Below are 17,264 nucleotides of genomic sequence, written 5' to 3'. Positions count from 1 at the left end.
CAAGTTCCGTGAAGAAGAGACTCACTAGACTCCCGATCCATCAGTTGAGGGCATGCCCCTGTCAACAGCATGAGTTTTTGTGGGTTTGAGAGGAAAGAAGTGGTTTCTCAAGAGAAGTGGGTTTTTTCCTGAAAACCTGGAGGGAGGGCATGTCAGTGGGGCTCTACGTCTGTGTTCTGGGGATTCAACAAGGCAAAGGTTGTTTGGACGAAAAGAACACTGAATAAACCTCAAGCGAAGACTGGAAGCAAGGGCTGAATCACGCTGACAAACAGCATCTCATCACGCACTTTCATCAGCGGGAGACCTCAGAAAATGAAACTGCACTACACCATTATCCATGTGGAATTCACGTCTTCCAATCAGCTAGTTATGGTTGCCAGGGCAGCTGGATGCTTTATGGCTTCTGATAAGACAAATAAGCAACACCCAACGTCTAGCCCATGGCACCCCAAGCCTGCCAAACAATACCCATGTTCCAACCCGTGCCACTGCCTGTACCATACCTTAGTATGAAAAAGCCCTGCAACCGGGTTGGTCTGTAACACGGCGGACCGTCCAGATGAGATTCACAGAACACGCTGAGTTGCCCCTGCTCGTGTCTGGTTCTAACCATCAACAATTCTACCGGGAATGTCTCCAAAATGCAGTCCTCTGAGCCCTTTTAGGATTTTATGAACAGAAAAGAGTTGGTGAGAAAAGGCTACCCATCCCCTTATAGTAGGCCACACCTCACCCCAATGGACCAGTTTCAAAACTGGGAAAGGATTACATCAAGGCTGTTTATTGTCATCCTGCTTATTTAACTTATATGCAGAGTACAGCCAAAGTTGTGACCAACCTAAACAGCATATTAAAAAGCAGAGACATTACTTTGCCAACAAAGGTCCGTCGAGTCAAGGCTATGGTTTTTCCAGTAGTCATACATGGATGTGAAAATTGAACTACAAAGCAAGTTGAGTGCTGAAGAACTAATGCTTTCGAACTGTGGTGTTGGAGAAGGTTCTTGAGAGTCCCTTGGACCGCACTGCAAGGAGTTCATCCTAAAGGAAATCAGTTCATCCTAAAGGAAATCAGTGCTGAATATCCATTGGAAAGACTGATGCTGAAGCTGAAGCTCCAACACTGGCCACCTGATGCGAAGAACTGACTCCTTAGAAAAGACCCTGATGCTGGAAAAGATTGAAGCAAGAGGAGAAGGGATCGACAGAAGACGAGATGGTTGGATGGCATCACCAACTTGATGGACATGAGTTTGAGCAAGCTCTGGGAGATGGTGAAAGATAGGGAAGCCTGGAGTCCATGGGGTCTCAAAGAGTTGGACATGACCAAGCAACTGAACAACATCATCATCACGCGAAATGCTGCGCTGGATGAAGCACAAGCTGGAATAAAGATTGCAGGGAGAAATATCCACAAGCTGGAATCAAGATTGCCGGGAGAAATATCAACAACCTCAGACATGCAGATGATACCACCCTAATGGCAGAAAGATCATTTTTGAAAGGACAAAATTACAGAGCCGGAGAAGTCAGTGGCTGCCAGGAGCCACAGAGGCTGACCATGCAGTGGGGGCACGCGGGGGTTTTCCTGTGCCAATGGAACGGTTTCTGTGTTGGATTACGGTGGGGGTTACTTAAAGCTCCATGTATGATTATAGCTCACACACTGTCCACATGCACGCAGGCACACACCCCAAAACTGCTAAAATGAAGACCAGGGCTGCATCAGCGCAAAACTGCAGCTGTCAGTTTCCTACTTTTGATAACACAGTATCTTCACGAAAGACCAGGGAAGGCGGGGGACGACCTAGACCTCAATTTGCTATTTTTTTTTTGCTTCCCGGATGGCGCTAGTACAGGAGACTGTGGTTTCAGTCCCTGGGTTGGGAAGATCCCCTGGAGGAGGCCGTGGGCAATTCCCTCCAGTGAGAATCCCATGGACAGAGGAGCCTGGCAGGCTATACATTTCATGGCATCCCATGTGTTCAGTGGGACACAACTGAAGCACCAGACCACGCACACACATGTTTTTGCCACGTCTTGTGAGCCTAATATTATTTCAAAATAGAAATCGTCAAAAGTAACAGTGTCTCACTCATGAACAGATACACCAAACGTGGGCTATTCACCCAATGGAATGGGGTCTGGTAATCAAAACGAATGCAACAGCACCGTTGAACCTTGAAAACGTTCCACCGAGTGAAAAACCAACCGTCCACGAAGCGCACACACTCTGCGTGATTGCATTTACACGAAACATCCAGAATGAACAAATCCAGAGATGCTGACCATCGACAGGCGGTGGCTGGGGACTGGGGGAGGCCTGAACAAGGAGTGAGCTCTCATGGCTCCATGGGGTTCTTTGGGGAGTGAAGAAATGGTTTAGAATCAGTTGTGGCGATGGGTGCGGAACTCTGTGAATATTCTAAAAACCACGGAAGCGTACACTCTGAATGGGCGAATTGTCGGCTATGTGAATAACAACGTGATCAAGTTGTTAATACCATATGGCCGTGGCTGGCAGACGAGTTGTTATGTAAGTATCTTGCCATGCTTTACTGTTCTTTCTTCACCCCAGGGGGCTGGGGGTGGTTGGTTCAAAAGGTCACCTATGATATCGTTTCAAATTACACGAAGCCCATCTGTTACTGATGGGTATGTGACCCCAGGCGTGTCTAGGTAAAGGGAGATAGCAGCTCTGATGCTAAGAGAATCAGAATCAGACTCCTTTGGGCGCTGTGCAGGCAGGGTTAACGTCAGGGCCCTTGCCTTTTCCTTAGGGAAGCCTGGCGTGCTACAGCCCACGGGATTACTAAGGGTCGGATACGACTGAGCGACTAAACAATAACCCCCATCACTCCCCTGCATTGCACCAGGCTGGCTTATCAACTTTTCCCTTTAAAGAGGAAAAAAAAAATCTCATTGCTCATTTCTCGCCTTTGCCCATAGAGCCCCCCATCTAGAATGCATATCTTCACTATGCACTGAGATCCCAAACGCCACCAAAGCCCGTCCAAGTCTCCCCTTCAAGACGAAGGTCCAGGCTTCCTCAGCGGCTGCAAGGCAGGTTAGTAGATCCTTCCTGGGAATTCCCACAGCAGGAGACGTCTGCACCGTCCATGGGACACCCATCCATGCCACGGCTTTCTAAGACCTGTAACGCCTTCCCCAAAAACACGAGACATAACTCACTTAATCTCCACACACTCCACAATGCTCCAGAAGTAAGAGATTCAGAGAACAGTCACCCCAGAAACAGAAGACTTTCATAAAAGGGGGGTCTTGAAAAGGAAATTCTTGATCTGGGTGAGACCCGGGCCTTGCTGCAAGCTGGGTGAAATACAGCAGCCAAGATGATGGCTCCAGACTCCAGAGGTCCCCGTTCTAGGAACCCTGCCTGGGTTCTCCATGCTCTCACGACAGTCCACGTGGGGCTCGGACGGAAGGAAAACGCCTCCCCAGGTGCCCCCAGCACAGGCCACATGGCCTCACGATGCTGTCCAACAAGGTGTTTATGGAAAGTTCTGTCTGGACCACAAACTAGGCAGTGGATGTCTGTCGTTTCCAAACACATACAAGACAAGCATCAAAAAAAAAAAAAACCACACACACACACACACGCACACGCACACGCACACACCTCTGTTTCTCATAAATCAGCCATCCGAGGGAAAATAAGTACCTGCAATGTTCTCGGGAATGAGAGACCATGAAAGAAATGATGCGTCTTGCAAAAGCACACAATAACCATCTCCATCTCTCCTTCCTAAAATTTCTGACTTTCCAAACGCTCCGCAAAACAGGAGTTTATCACGAAGTGCCAACACAGACAGATACACAGCATGTTTTGGTTACCAAATCAACTACTACAGAACATCTTGAGAAATTACTGTTTCTGGTACATACAGCCAATAAGTAATAGTAAATTTTTTAAAAAACATGGACCAGTTGACAGGATACTTCATTATAGAATAAGAAAGAAATCCATTTTACAATTTTACTTACTCAGAGACAAATGTAGGCAAATCTCGTCTTTCTTCTGGGATTTATTTTTAGGCCTGTTTTCTATCTTCGGTTACCTGTCAACAAAAACACATCCAACATCAGGCAAAAAAAGAAGTCAACGAAACCCACTCCCAGTATTCTTGCTTGGGAAACCCCATGGACAGAGGAGCCTGGTGGGTTACAACCCCTGGGGTCTCAAAAGAGTTGGACACGACTTAGTGACTAAATAACAACAAATTGCACTTTATCACACCTAGTATTTTTTAACATCTTTTTTTTTAATGCAGTAAATATTACAATACAATCTGGAAAATAGATCCTGGTGAATTCAATAAAAATTGCCAGATCTCCCTTGTGGCCGTTCAAAAACAAAAAAAGTCAACAAAAACATCTCAACTACATTCTCGACCATTCAAAGACTTACGCAGCTTTCTGAAGCAGGGGGGTCTTAGGAAGCGGAAACATTAACAGTGTCAGATGGTGGACAACCATCGTTGGTGAAACCTAGTGTTTCGTCTCTGTGCATACAGTGAGCCTGTTCACAGGCAATCTGTTCAAAACTCTCAATCTCAAACTAGTTATGATCACCTCACTAGATATTCCAATCACCCCAAAACACGAGACACATCTCACTTATCTCTGCACAGTCCACAGTGCTCCAGAAGTAAGAGATTCAAAGAGCGGTCATCTAGCCAGCTAGAGCATCTAGCCAGCTCTCACTGTTCTCTAAGCACCCTAAAACACACTAAATGAAAAACACAGGTTATTTTTCGCTCGATTCGATGCAACCTGGCACATTCTCACTGAGAACTCCGCGTCCAGACATGTGGAAAGAGCAGACGCCGCTCGGCGATGCTGCTGTTGGCATCAGGGAACACGATGTCTGCGGTCGTGTGACACTTAAGTATCCGGACGGTGAGAAGGGGGGGATCTCAGCGAGAACGGAACATTGGCAACAAACTAGTAAGAAAACGCCCAAGACCATGTAAGAGAACTGGTAGTGGGGGAGAAGTGACCACTGGACACGGAGCTGAGCTCACACCGTGGGCCGAGACGGGGCACCGTGAGGAGGGAGCCCTCGAACGTGCAGGAAGGCAGCCCACGAGCGCAAATGTCCAGTGGCGATAGCAACCTGGGTGACGGGGACACGGGAGGAGGGGCCGGGTGACCGTGTTGCAGAAGCGAGCGACAGTGGATCCTGGGCACGGAGGACTCTGCAGCCTCAGAAAGGAGCCTGACTCCTCCTCCTCGGTCTCTCTTCACCCGGCACCAGGCTGAAGGACAGAAGAAAATCTGACCATCCCCCCACTTAAAACCCTTCAGGGCTCCCATCATTCTCAGGACAAAAGGCTTAGAGAAGCTCTCGCCCTGCAGAGGAACACGGGGGAGCTCGCAAAGGGCCGGAGGGGAACACGGAGGTGGAGAGAAGACGCACGGAGTCCGCGATGTCCTGGAGATGAGACGCGGGGCATGCACAGGTCAGCGCGTATGTGCTGGGGTCGGGGGCAGAAGCAGAAAGGATGCCGTCCAGGTTCAGAGCTCGAGCAAAAGGTGGGATGTTTGGGAAGTCAGAGTAGAGGAGAGAGCAAAAGGTTTTGAAGGTGTGAACTTTTCCTGAAACCCCTGTTGGCTCTCCCACTCTCTGAGCGGATTCTTAACTAGGTGATGGCACACGTCTGAGCGGGTGGCAGAGGTCACAGACCCAGAGTTAGGTCTGTGTAACCAATGGACTTCCCTGGTGGCTCAGACGGTAAAGCATCTGCCTACAAGGTGGGAGACCCGGGTTCAATCCCTGGGTCGGGAAGATCTCGGGAGAAATAAATGGCAACCCACTCCAGTATGCCAGGAAAACCCCATGGATAGAGGAGCCTGGTGGGCTACGGTCCCCGGGATCGCAAAGAGTCATACGTGAGTGATTAACTTCGCTTCACTTCACTTCAACTGTGACCCCTGGAGCTGTGGGCCTGGCTGGGACGCACCTGGGGTGGGATTTCTCCACCTCAGCAGTACTGGCATTGGGACCAGATCACCCTACGTGGTGGGCTTCTCGTGGTCACTCGTGGTAAAGCCACCTGCCAATGCACTGGACGTTAAGAGATGCAGGTTCGATCCCTGGGTCGGGAACATGCCCTGGGGGAGGGCATGGCAACCCATTCCAGTATTCTTGCCTGGAGAAATCCCATGGACAGAGGAGCCCAATGGGCTACATACAGTCCATGGGGTCGCAAAGACTTGGAGACAACCGAAGCAACTCAGCAGGTACGCAAGCATTCTCTGGGGTGGGGATGGGGGGCTGTGCTCCACGTGAGAGGACTCTGAACACTATTTCAGGCCCTCTCCAGTTGACGCCATAGGAATCCTGCCATCCATCCAGGGTGTGACAACCAAACTGACCCTCGTTGCCCAGTATCCCCTGGACAGCATGGTCACCCCGCTGAGATTATCTGAAGATTATCACACTAAGGCTTCCCAAGTGGCGCCACTGGTAAATAATCTGCCTGCAGGAGACGCCAAGAGACCTAGGTTTCGTCCCTGGGTCGGGAAGATCCCCTTGGAGGAGGGCACGGCCACCCACGCCAGTATTTCTGCCTGGAGAATCCCATGGACAGAGGAGCCTGGTGGGCTACAGTCCATGGGGTCGCAGAGAGTCAGACACGACTGAAGTTAAGTGATATCATATGACATCCCTTTTACGTGGAGTCTAAAAAAAAAAAATGTAACACCCTGGCAGTCTAGTGGTTAGTGGTTAGGACTCTGACCTCTCACTGCCCAGGGCCCCAGATTAATCCCTGGTCAGGGGGGAAACTAAGATCTCACAAGCTGTGCAGCACAGAAAATTAATAAAGAACAATTTTTTAAAAAGGACAAATAAATGATACAAATGAACTTCTTTACAGAACAGAAACAGACTCACAGATACAGAAAACAAACGGATGCTTACTAAAGGGGGAAGAAGGGTTGGGATAAATGAGGAATTCGGAATTAAGATATACACACTACTATGAATATATATAACGGAGAAGATAGTGGCACCCCACTCCAGTACTCTTGCCTGGAAAATCCCATGGATGGAGGAGCCTGGTGGGCTGCAGTCCATGGGGTCGCTAAGAGTCAGACACGACTGAGCGACTTCACTTTCACTTTTCACTTTCCTGCATTGGAGAAGGAAATGGCAACCCACTCCAGTGTTCTTGCCTGGAGAATCCCAGGGACGGGGGAGCCTGGTGGGCTGCCATCTCTGGGGTCGCACAGAGTCGGACACGACTGAAGCGACTTAGCAGTAGCAGCATGAATTTGTGAACTAAATTGCACAGCACGGGGAATTACAGTATCTTTCTCATAACCTATCATGAGAAAGAATCTGACAAAGAATAGATTCAACGGTATTTCTACAAATGTAAAGGCCACCACCGAACCCAGAGGAGGAGGATCTGGCCAGTGAGACAGAGAAACAAGAGGGTAGCAATGCGGGATGAAAACCACAGACAGTTCGGTGTTCCTGGCTTCTAGTGACAGCCGACACTCAGATTACCGGGGGAAGACTTAGCAAGTAACTGCCGCTGAGGCAGAGGACTGGAGGTGGGGGCCCGTGGCTGATAGGACGACAAGGACAAACACACACCGTCTTCTCTGCATCTGCTCCCTGCACGGAAGAAACCAAGGAAGACTTCACGGAGGCGGCAGCATCCCTTGCCGCAAGGAGTCAGGTGAAGAGGAAGGTAAAGCGGCCAAGCAGCCGCCACGTGAGTGGTACTAGAGGTCAACGGGTGGGCGCAAGCAGAGGGCATGGAAGTCTCCCAAAATGTCAGAGGGCGGGTGCTCGGAAAAGAGAATGCCGACAGCAGAGTACAGGAGGGCTGGTTGGCGGGGGAGAAAGGGGGCCCCACAGACCACAGGAAAGAGACCCCCTCTCCCCCACCGCCCAATCAGCATAGACCAACCTCAGTCTTGGGGCCACCCAGCATAAGAACAGCTGCTAGTGGTGGAGCATGCTGGCTCCAGGGCCACCCCACGACCAGAGCCGGCAGAGCAGGGCACCAGTTCAGTTCAGCTGCTCAGTCGTGTCCGACTCTTTGTGACCCCATGGACTGCAACACGCCAGGCTTCCCTGTCCATCACCAAGTCCCTGAGCTTGCTCACACTCCTGTCCACTGAGCTGGTGAGGCCATCCAACCATCTCATCCTCTGTTGTCCGTTCTCCTCCCGCCTTCCATTTTCCCAGCATCAGGGGCTTTTCCAATGAGTCAGTTCTTCGCATTGGGTGGCCGAAGTATTGGAGCTTCAGCAGAGGACCAGAGCCAAGCTGTTTTCTGACTTGCTCTCAAACCATCCCAAATCCCCCTACCTCTCGAAGGAACACATCTGAACCACCAGGAATTGGGATTAAAGGGCACCTCATGAACCTCCAGTCTTGCTCTTTTTTTTTACCCCCCCCTTCAACCACGTGTTGTCTAAGCTTACAAGAAAGGGCCCACCCTCTTGGCAGACAGTGCTCAGAACCCTTTAACTCTTTATCAGTTTCAGTTCAGTCGCTCAATCGTGTCCGACTCTTTGCGACCCCATGGACTGCAGCACGCCAGTCCTCCCTGTCCATCACCAACTCCCGGAGTCCACCCAAACTCATGTCCATTGAGTCGGTGATGCCATCCAATCATCTCATCCTCTGTCGTTCCCGTCTCCTCCTGCCCTCAACCCTTTCCTACATCAGAGTCTTTTCCAATGAGCCAGCTCTTCGCATCAGGTGGCCAAAATATTGGAGTTTCAGGTTCAACATCAGTCCTTCCAATGAACACCCAGGACTGACCTCCTTTCGGATGGACTGGCTGGATCTCCTTGCAGTCCAAGGGATAACTCTATCAAAAGGCTGACAAAAGGTGCCCCATGCACCATCCACCGCTCCATTCTGTCTTCCTTCCACCAAACTACTATGCACATATATTCAGTTAAAAAAAAAAATGAAAAAGTTTAAAAAGAAAAAAAGAGAGAGAGAGAAACAGACTTACAAGCCTCACTTTGCTCCTAATTAATTATAAGAAACTCTCTCCGGACCAGAGACTCCTCAGCTGTGAAATGAGGGTATTAAATTATTTATGAGGTTTCACCCACATCAAAAAGGAAAATCGGAGGAACCATTTTCCTGTTGACTTCCTTGGTAAATTCTAAGGGAAAACACCTTGCAGGGAACTGAACCAAGAATTTGCAAAGGGATTGCTTTGGGAGGACTTGGTGGAGAGAGCGGGGTGGGTGGCAGACGGGTGTGAAGAGGAATTCATCTGTGTTCCAAAGCCACCTGAGCACAGAAATACATCCAAAGCAATTTTTTTCCCCTCTTCTGAAGTTGCCATAATGATTAACATGTTCACCCTGGAGAAACTCTAGTTGTACCATCATGAAAAAAAAAATGCGAAAAATGTAAAATATGTTTTCCGAAACCACGGAGCATGACACAGGAGCTGCAGTTTCCTCCCGAGTCCTCTTCTTCCTTTTTTTTTTTTTTTAAAGAGAGCCCGAATTAACCTGGCCGAGCCCCAGCAGCTCAGATACATTCCGGCGGGAGGGGGTCTCAACGCCAGAGAATTCTAACTGCTTCATTTGGTACGTACTTGCAGAGTTCAGGTTCTGTATGATGAAGCTGTTGTTTCCTGCACTTTCAATACCGCCCAGTGCTTTTTATATATTCAGATGATTCAGTCCATATTAGATTTTTTTAAATTTACTTTTAATTGGAGGATAATTGGTTTACGACACTGTGTTAGTTTCTGCTGTACAACAACAAGATTCAACCCTAGTATACATATGTCCCTTCCCTCTTGAACCTCCTTCTCATCCCCCTACCCCACCCCAACCCATCACAGAACAGACAGCTGGGCTTCCTGCGCTATACAGGCAGCTTCCCAGGAGGCTAGTTATTTTACCCGTGAAAGTGAAAAGGGAAAGTCGCTCAGACGTGTCTGACTCTTTGTGACCCCATGGACTTGTAGAGTCCAGTGGACTTCTCCAGGCCAGAATACTGGAGTGGGTAGCCTTTCCCTTCTCCAGGGGATCTTCCTGATCCAGGAATCGAACAGGACTCTCCCACGTTGCAGGCAGGTTCCTTACCAGCTGAGCTACCCGGGTGACACATGGTGGTATTGTGTATCTATCGGTGCCACTGTCTCAGGTCACCCCACCTTCTCCTTCACCCGCTGTGTCCACAAGTCTGTCTCTATTCCTGCCTTGGAAATAGGTTCATCGGTACTACTTTCCTAGATTCTACCAGGCTCCTCCATCCATGGGATTTTCCAGGCAAGAGTACTGGAGTGGGTTGCCATCTCCTTCCCCAGGGGATCTTCCCGAGCCAGGGATCAAACCTGGGTCTCCCGCATTGCAGGCAGACGCTTTCTTTACCATCTGAGCCACCAGGGAAGCCATACACACGCCTTAATACACGACATTCGGTTTTCTCTTTCTGACTGACTTTCCTCTGAATAACACGCTCTAGGTTCAGCCACCTCACTAGAAACATCAGCTTAGTTCAGTCGCTCGGTCGTATCTGACTCTTGGTGACCCCGTGGACCACAGCACACCAGGCTTCCCTATCTATCACCAAGTCCCGGGGCTCGCTCAAACTCACGTCCATCGAGTCACAAGAACCTACCAGATGGTTAATCCTTTAAATCTGTGCTTTCTCCAATGGGGCTAATTGTGTCCCCTGCCCTCCCCTCCCCCAGCCACCGTCACTGGACACGTCCATGTCTGGAAACATTTTCAGTCCTCAGGACTCCGGGAAGGATGTTACTGGCATCGAGTGAGGCCAGAGAGGCTGCTAAAGCTCCTACAGCACGTAGAACATCTCCCTTCATAAACAGCTAGTAATATCTGTCTCAAACGTCAATATCGCCACGGCTGAGAAATCCTCATTTGAACCATACTAAAAATTAAAAAAAAAAATTATTTATTTAGTGGTGCCAGGTCTTAGTCGTGGCATGCAGGCATGTGGGATCTAGTTCCTGAAGGCAGATTTAACCCGGGGCTCCCTGGACTGGGAAGGAGCAGTCTTAGCCACTGGGCCACTGAGGAAGTCCCCATACTAACATTGCTATAATTCTGCAGAAGGTATACACTGTGTATCATGTTTATTCTTTTCAAAGTAACAGAATACGCACACTGCAGGTGAAGCAAGACTTCTCATCTCAGCTGCAACCTTTTCAGCAGCATCTTTCCCCAATTCTGCTCTCCAAAGCAACCACACTTGAATCACAGAATTGTTTCTACAGTTGGCAATATTCCCTGGCATGGACTCACATGATTCTAAATAAACTGCTGTACAAGATACCCTATCAACTTTAGAGATCACTTACTTGGTCTTCTCACATATGGATAAAGATTTTGTTTTTGTAAATTCCGCTTACCCCTTGGAAGAAAAGTTACGACCAACCTAGACAGCGTATTAAAAAGCAGAGACACTACTTTGCCAACAAAGGTCCGTCTAGCCAAGACTATGGTTTTTCCAGCAGTCATGCATGGCTGTGAGAGTTGGACTATACAGAAAGCTGAGCACAGAAGAATTGATGCCTTTGAACTGTGGTGTTGGAGAAGACTCTTGAGAGTCCCTTGGACTGCACGGAGATCCAACCAGTCCATCCTAAAGGAAATCAGTCCTGAATATTCATTGGAAGGACTGATGTTGAAGCTGAAACTCCAATCCTTTGGCCACCTGATGTGAAGAGCTGACTCATTGGAAAAGATCCTGATGCTGGGAAAAGATTGAAGGCGGGAGGAGAAGGGGACGACAGAGGATGAGACGGTTGGATGGCATCACCGACTCAATGGACATGAGTTTGAGTAAACTCCTGGAGTGGGTGATGGACAGGGAGGCCTGGTGTGCTGCAGTCCATGGGGTCACAAAGAGTTGGACATGACTAAGCAACTGAACTGAACTGAACTGAACTTCCCACCACCCATCCTGGCTTACCCTTCCACATTTTTCCAACAGTGTAACATGTTTTGGTTACATATAAACTCTACACTGGCTATTTTGACAATGGAACAGGCACTTTCAGGCAAGCAAGCGGTAGGGTTATGATGCCTTTCTTCGGTCTAACTCGTTAATTTTCCTGGGATGATTTGGCTGCCTCTGTTTTTCTTTGATAATTCCCCCAACAACCCTCCACCGTCTTTCAATTTTTCACTCAGACAACCTGGCAGTTCTAAGTTCACCGCAACCATTGCTCTCCTGACCCCCCAAATATATACACACACCAGACCTTCCTCCTGAAATTTCTGGACTCTGCTCCAGTCTATACTTGTCAGAGTGAGACCTGCTGAGACCAGATGCCACAAGATCACACCACCAGCATCGTAACAATTCTTTCCGCCTCTTTCTGTTTCAGGGACGCCAAGTCTCCCCCCTTTCTTGGTTTACTGTCTCCTTTCAATCGAACATATTCTCCAGCAGCTTCCTGAGAGAAGTGAAGTATGGAACCTTAAAGCCTACTGATAATCTTGAGTATGGACAAATCTCTTTATGCTACTCTGAATTAACAACCCGTGAGGGAATGAACGCAAAAGTCTGAGTGAAAATAAATTTTCATAGAATTCTAAGCTCAGTCTGTTTTCCGAGTTAAGAAATATGATGTCATTCTGATTCCAGGCCCTTCCTATGACTCTTTTCCATCCAAAAAAAAAAAAGTGCTTAGACGCTGCCTTTATCCTTGATTTTCCACAATGAAATGCTGATGAGATTTCAAGTAGTAATTTTTGATACGCTTAATTTCTATTCTCTCTTCTATTTGGTTTGAAATTTCTGTCTTCTTCAGATTGGAGATTCCCCTCCTTCCCTCTGCCCCGCTTCCCTCTGTTTCCCTGGAATACTTATCAGGCAAAATCTGAATAACGATCTCTCATGTGTCTGACAAAACTTCCTGCACCGTATCTCTGTTGCCCAGTATGGTATTCATTTACATCCTATCTGAAAAGTGAAGGGCTTCCCCGCTAGTTCAGCTGGTAAAGAATGCACCTGCAATGCAGAAGACCCTGGTTCGATTCCTGGGTTGGGAGGTTCCCCTGGAGAAGGGATAGGCTACCCACTCCAGTATTCTTCGGCTTCCCTGGTGGCTCAGCTGGTAAAGAATCCGTCTGCAATGCGGGAGGACCTGGGTTCGATCCCTGGGTTGGGAAGACCCCCTGCAGAAGGGAATCCCACTCCAATGTTCTGGCCTGGAGAATTCCATGGACTGTATAGTCCATCGGGTCACAAAGAGCCAGACACGGCTGAGTGACTTTCACTGGGAGGTAAGGGCTTCCCAGGTGGCGTTCGTAGAAAAGGACCTGCCCGTCAGTGCAGGAGACGAAAGAGACCTAGGTTCAGTGCCTGGTTCGGGAAGATCCTCTGACGTAGGAAATGCCAACCCACTCCCGTATTCTTGCTTGGAAAATTCCATGGGCAGAGGAGCCTGGCGGGCTACAGTCCACGGGCTCGCAAAGAGTCAGACACAGCAGAGCATGCAGACAAGTACGGGGATTCATTTAGCCACGTGTGACTACTGAGCAGTTGAGAAGTGGACAGTACAACTGAGGCGTTGACTTTAAATGGAATTTGCTTTTCACTAATTTAAGTTTAAAGAGTCACACATGGCCGGGGGCTACCATGTGTGACGGCACAAACCTAAAGATGACGACCAAGAGGAAAAGAAGGCAACCAAGGAAGGTCAGTGCCTTTAGCATCGACCGTAAGATGAAAATAAACACAGAAGAAAAAAGTGCGAGCAATTTCTAAATCCCCTCGGTTACGATTTCCAGCATGAGGTCCCAGGATGTAATTCCGTAGGGGTCTCCTTCCTCAGAAGAGTTGGAGGACCTTTCAGCATGACGTCAGACAAGCAGAAGCAACCGTCTGCTCCTAAGATGATGTTTTATTATACCTGATGTATAAATAGGGCAGCCAAGGGTCCTCTCTCTCCTGAGGGGGAGACAGGAAATGAAGTCGCTCAGTCGTGTCCAACTCTTTGCGACCCCATGGACTGTAGCCCTGCCAGGCTCCTCTGTCCATGGGATTCTCCAGGCAAGAAGACTGCAGTGGGTAGCCTTTCCTTTCTCCAGGAGATCTTCCCAGACCAGGGATCGAACCCAGGTTTCCCACATTGCAGGCAGATTCTTTACCATCTGAGCCACGAGGAAAGCCCAGGTCGCCTCCGTATTTCTCAGAAAAGAGAAATCTGTATCGTACTCACAGCATCACAGCATAAAGTAGAAGCGAAACGTTAAAAATAATAAAACACAAGGGAGAGATAACAGGTAAGCTGCAGATGGCAACTTCTTCAAACGCCACCCTGATGGCTGTCATGGAGCCCTGATCTCAACACACTTGGCAAGAGAACACGGTTCTCTACACGTGTTCTAGCAAAAAAACACTGCTGCTTCGAGATGGGTGCTCCAGGGGACAGAAACTAGAGCAGCTGGCAAAGGCCTTCTCTATGCATTCGTTCATTCACTCATTCAACAATCGTCACAAACTGGCATCCATCTATGATCAGAAAACAGAGGAAAATCAAACCGGACAGCCCGCCACGAAGCTGCCCAGCGTCTTGTTTGATCAGAACCACTGGGAACCTTTTTATGAAAGTTCAGAACAGAACACAGCCGGCACACGCCACAGCTGTGCATTTACAACAAAGAGTAGGATCGCCATGCAAAAAAAGTCACTCCTCTTATTTCAACTCTGAAGAAACCCAACCATACTAGCATTCCAGCGAAGTGAAGTCCAAGTCACTCAGTCGTGTCCGACTCTTTGCGACCCCATGGACTGTACCCGCCAAGCTCCTCTGTCCATGGGATTCTCCAGGGAAGAATACTGGGGTGGGTTGTCATTTCCTTCTCCAGGGGAATCTTCCAGACCCAGGGATTGAACCCAAGTCTCCTGCATTGCAGGCAGACTCTTTACTGACTGAGCTACAAGGGAAGTAGCTAGCACTGGCACTTCAGGTATAGGGAAATAAGAATTCAGGAAACATGGCTCATTTTAAATTTAAGGATCAACAGGGAAACATATTTTCTTCATCTACTCTTCTGGTAAGTCATTTAATATGCACTCCGTCCTGCAAAGTGACATTTTATTATGCTTGTAGATTTTTTTACAAGCTCAGTGTTAAAAGTATGAGTTATTCAAATACGGACACTAACCAAGACATTTATATAAACATGATTTCTTCCTCAGTGCATTATGACACTAATAACAAGTATTTCATGCTTGTAGAACTGGCAAAATCAATGCCTGCGAGCCTCTACTGATGTGTATGAGCACATATATATTGATATAGAGACACATGCATCATTTACCTAACTGAAAGGACTGATGCTAAAGCCGAAGCTCCAATACTTTGGCCACTTGATGCGAAGAGCTGAGTCATTGGAAAAGACCCTGATGCTGGGTAAGATTGAAGGCAGGAGGAGAAGAGGATGAGATGGTTGGATAGCATGACTGATTCGATGGACATGAGGTTAAGCAAAGTCCAGGAGAGAGTGAAGGACAGGGAAGCCTGGCGTGCTGCAGTCCATGGGGTCGCAAAGAATTGGACATGACTTGGAGACTGAACGAGCAGCACCACGACAGCAGGCTGAACCATACACACGTCACCCGTGACAAATGAAAAGTGCTTTCCCAACTCACACCACGATAGGCCACATAAATTTCACACGGAGAGACTACGACGGGACTTGTCACCTGAAAACATGGTACGAGACAGGTAACAGAACATGACCCAACTGGTCTTCTAATTCTGTAACCATCCAGAGCTACTATCAACAGGAAAAAAAAATAAAAAAAAACAGGCCCATGACAAACTTTAATAAGCTATCTACCAGTGACACAGAATATGTTGGCAGGCAATTTTATTTTGTGGCATGAAATTTTATTTAACAAGAGAAAGTGAATCACAGCACTTAAAGAGGATATATTAAAGCATCAGGATAACACGACCTTTTTCGTGTTCAGCAAACTGTCCATCAACAGCCACTACGATCTCTACACAGAGACCACACCAAACGGTAAAAATAACCTTCAGGTGAGACATCGGTTTCTGGTTTACAGATGACACTGTGAGTGCTCCACAGGGTACAGAACAATCCTAGTTAATCTTCTCCTCATCTCCCAAAGCACCCTCTCCACATTTTGCAATGAGCCATTAAGTGAACTTTCTTTTTTATTTCTGATGTGGACCATTTTTAAGCCTTGACTGAATTTGTTACCACATTGCTTCTTGCTTCAGGTTTCATGTCTAAGCAGTCTTCTTAAATGTAATTGTCAAGCACAAGACATGTTACCTACTGGCTGAAATCATTATACAGGTTTCTGAGCAGCATATGGCATCGGCATTGACGTTTCTGTCATCTGCAAACACTTCCTACTCCCTCCCCGCCTCACCTGGAAAGCTCAACAGTATGGTCCTCAATTTCGTTTAACGACACACCTCTAAGATCATCCCTTTGGGAAGATGATTCAATTCGACTCTGTGCTTACATAAACACCTCAGAATCCAGGACACCAATGGCAACGATCAGCTCATTCAAGAACAGAATCTGAAAACGCAGGCAAGCACTCACACCTTCCGATTCACAGATGTAAGTTCTTCTGCAAATGTCGCCTCAGTATTTAGGACATCAGAAAGTTATCCCAAGTAATGGATGGAGAAAGTAGCATATATATATATCTGTGCTACTGTGTGTAGAATGGATCGCTTATGAGGAGCTGCTGTATAACACAGGGGAGTCCACCAAGGACTCTGTGATGACCTGGAGACTTAGGATGGGAGAGTGGAAGCAGGTTTCAGAGGGAAGGGATATATGTATCAGTTCAGTCGCTCAGTCGTATCCGACTTTTTGCCACCCCATGAATCGCAGCACGCCGGGCCTCCCTGTCCACCACCAACTCCCGGAGTCCACCCAAATCCATGTCTATTGAGTCGGTGATGCCATCCAGCCATTTCATCCTCTGTCGTCCCCTTTTCCTCCTGCCCCCAATCCCTCCCAGCATCACAGTCTTTTCAAATGAGTCAACTCTTCGCATGAGGTGGCCAAAGTATCGGAGTTTCAGCTTCAGCATCAGTCCTTCCAATGAACACCCAGGACTGATCTCCTTTAGGATGGACTGGTTGGATCTCCGTGCAGCAAGAGTCTTCTCCAACACCACAGTTCAAAAGCATCAATTTTTTGGCACTCAACTTTCTTCATGGTCCAACTCTCACATCACTACTGGAAAAACCATAGCTTGACCATGCAGAC

The 17,264-nt window shown here is 48.0% G+C and overlaps 1 protein-coding gene across 7 annotated transcripts in view; it reads right to left on the bottom strand.

Moving 5' to 3' along the window:
- TBL1X (transducin beta like 1 X-linked) overlaps positions 1-17,264 on the bottom strand; it is a 245,297-nt gene that overhangs the window by 146,014 nt on the left and 82,019 nt on the right. For all 7 annotated transcript variants that reach the window (XM_024987975.2, XM_059883982.1, XM_024987972.2 and 4 more), the window contains one exon: positions 4,008-4,081. The gene's annotated coding sequence lies outside the window, so the exon portion shown is untranslated. The remainder of the gene's footprint in view (positions 1-4,007; positions 4,082-17,264) is intronic.

This window comes from Bos taurus, chromosome Y (assembly GCF_002263795.3).
Source record: "Bos taurus isolate L1 Dominette 01449 registration number 42190680 breed Hereford chromosome Y, ARS-UCD2.0, whole genome shotgun sequence".
Taxonomy (NCBI): Eukaryota; Metazoa; Chordata; class Mammalia; order Artiodactyla; family Bovidae; genus Bos; species Bos taurus.
This window is presented reverse-complemented; position numbering and strand designations above follow the sequence as displayed.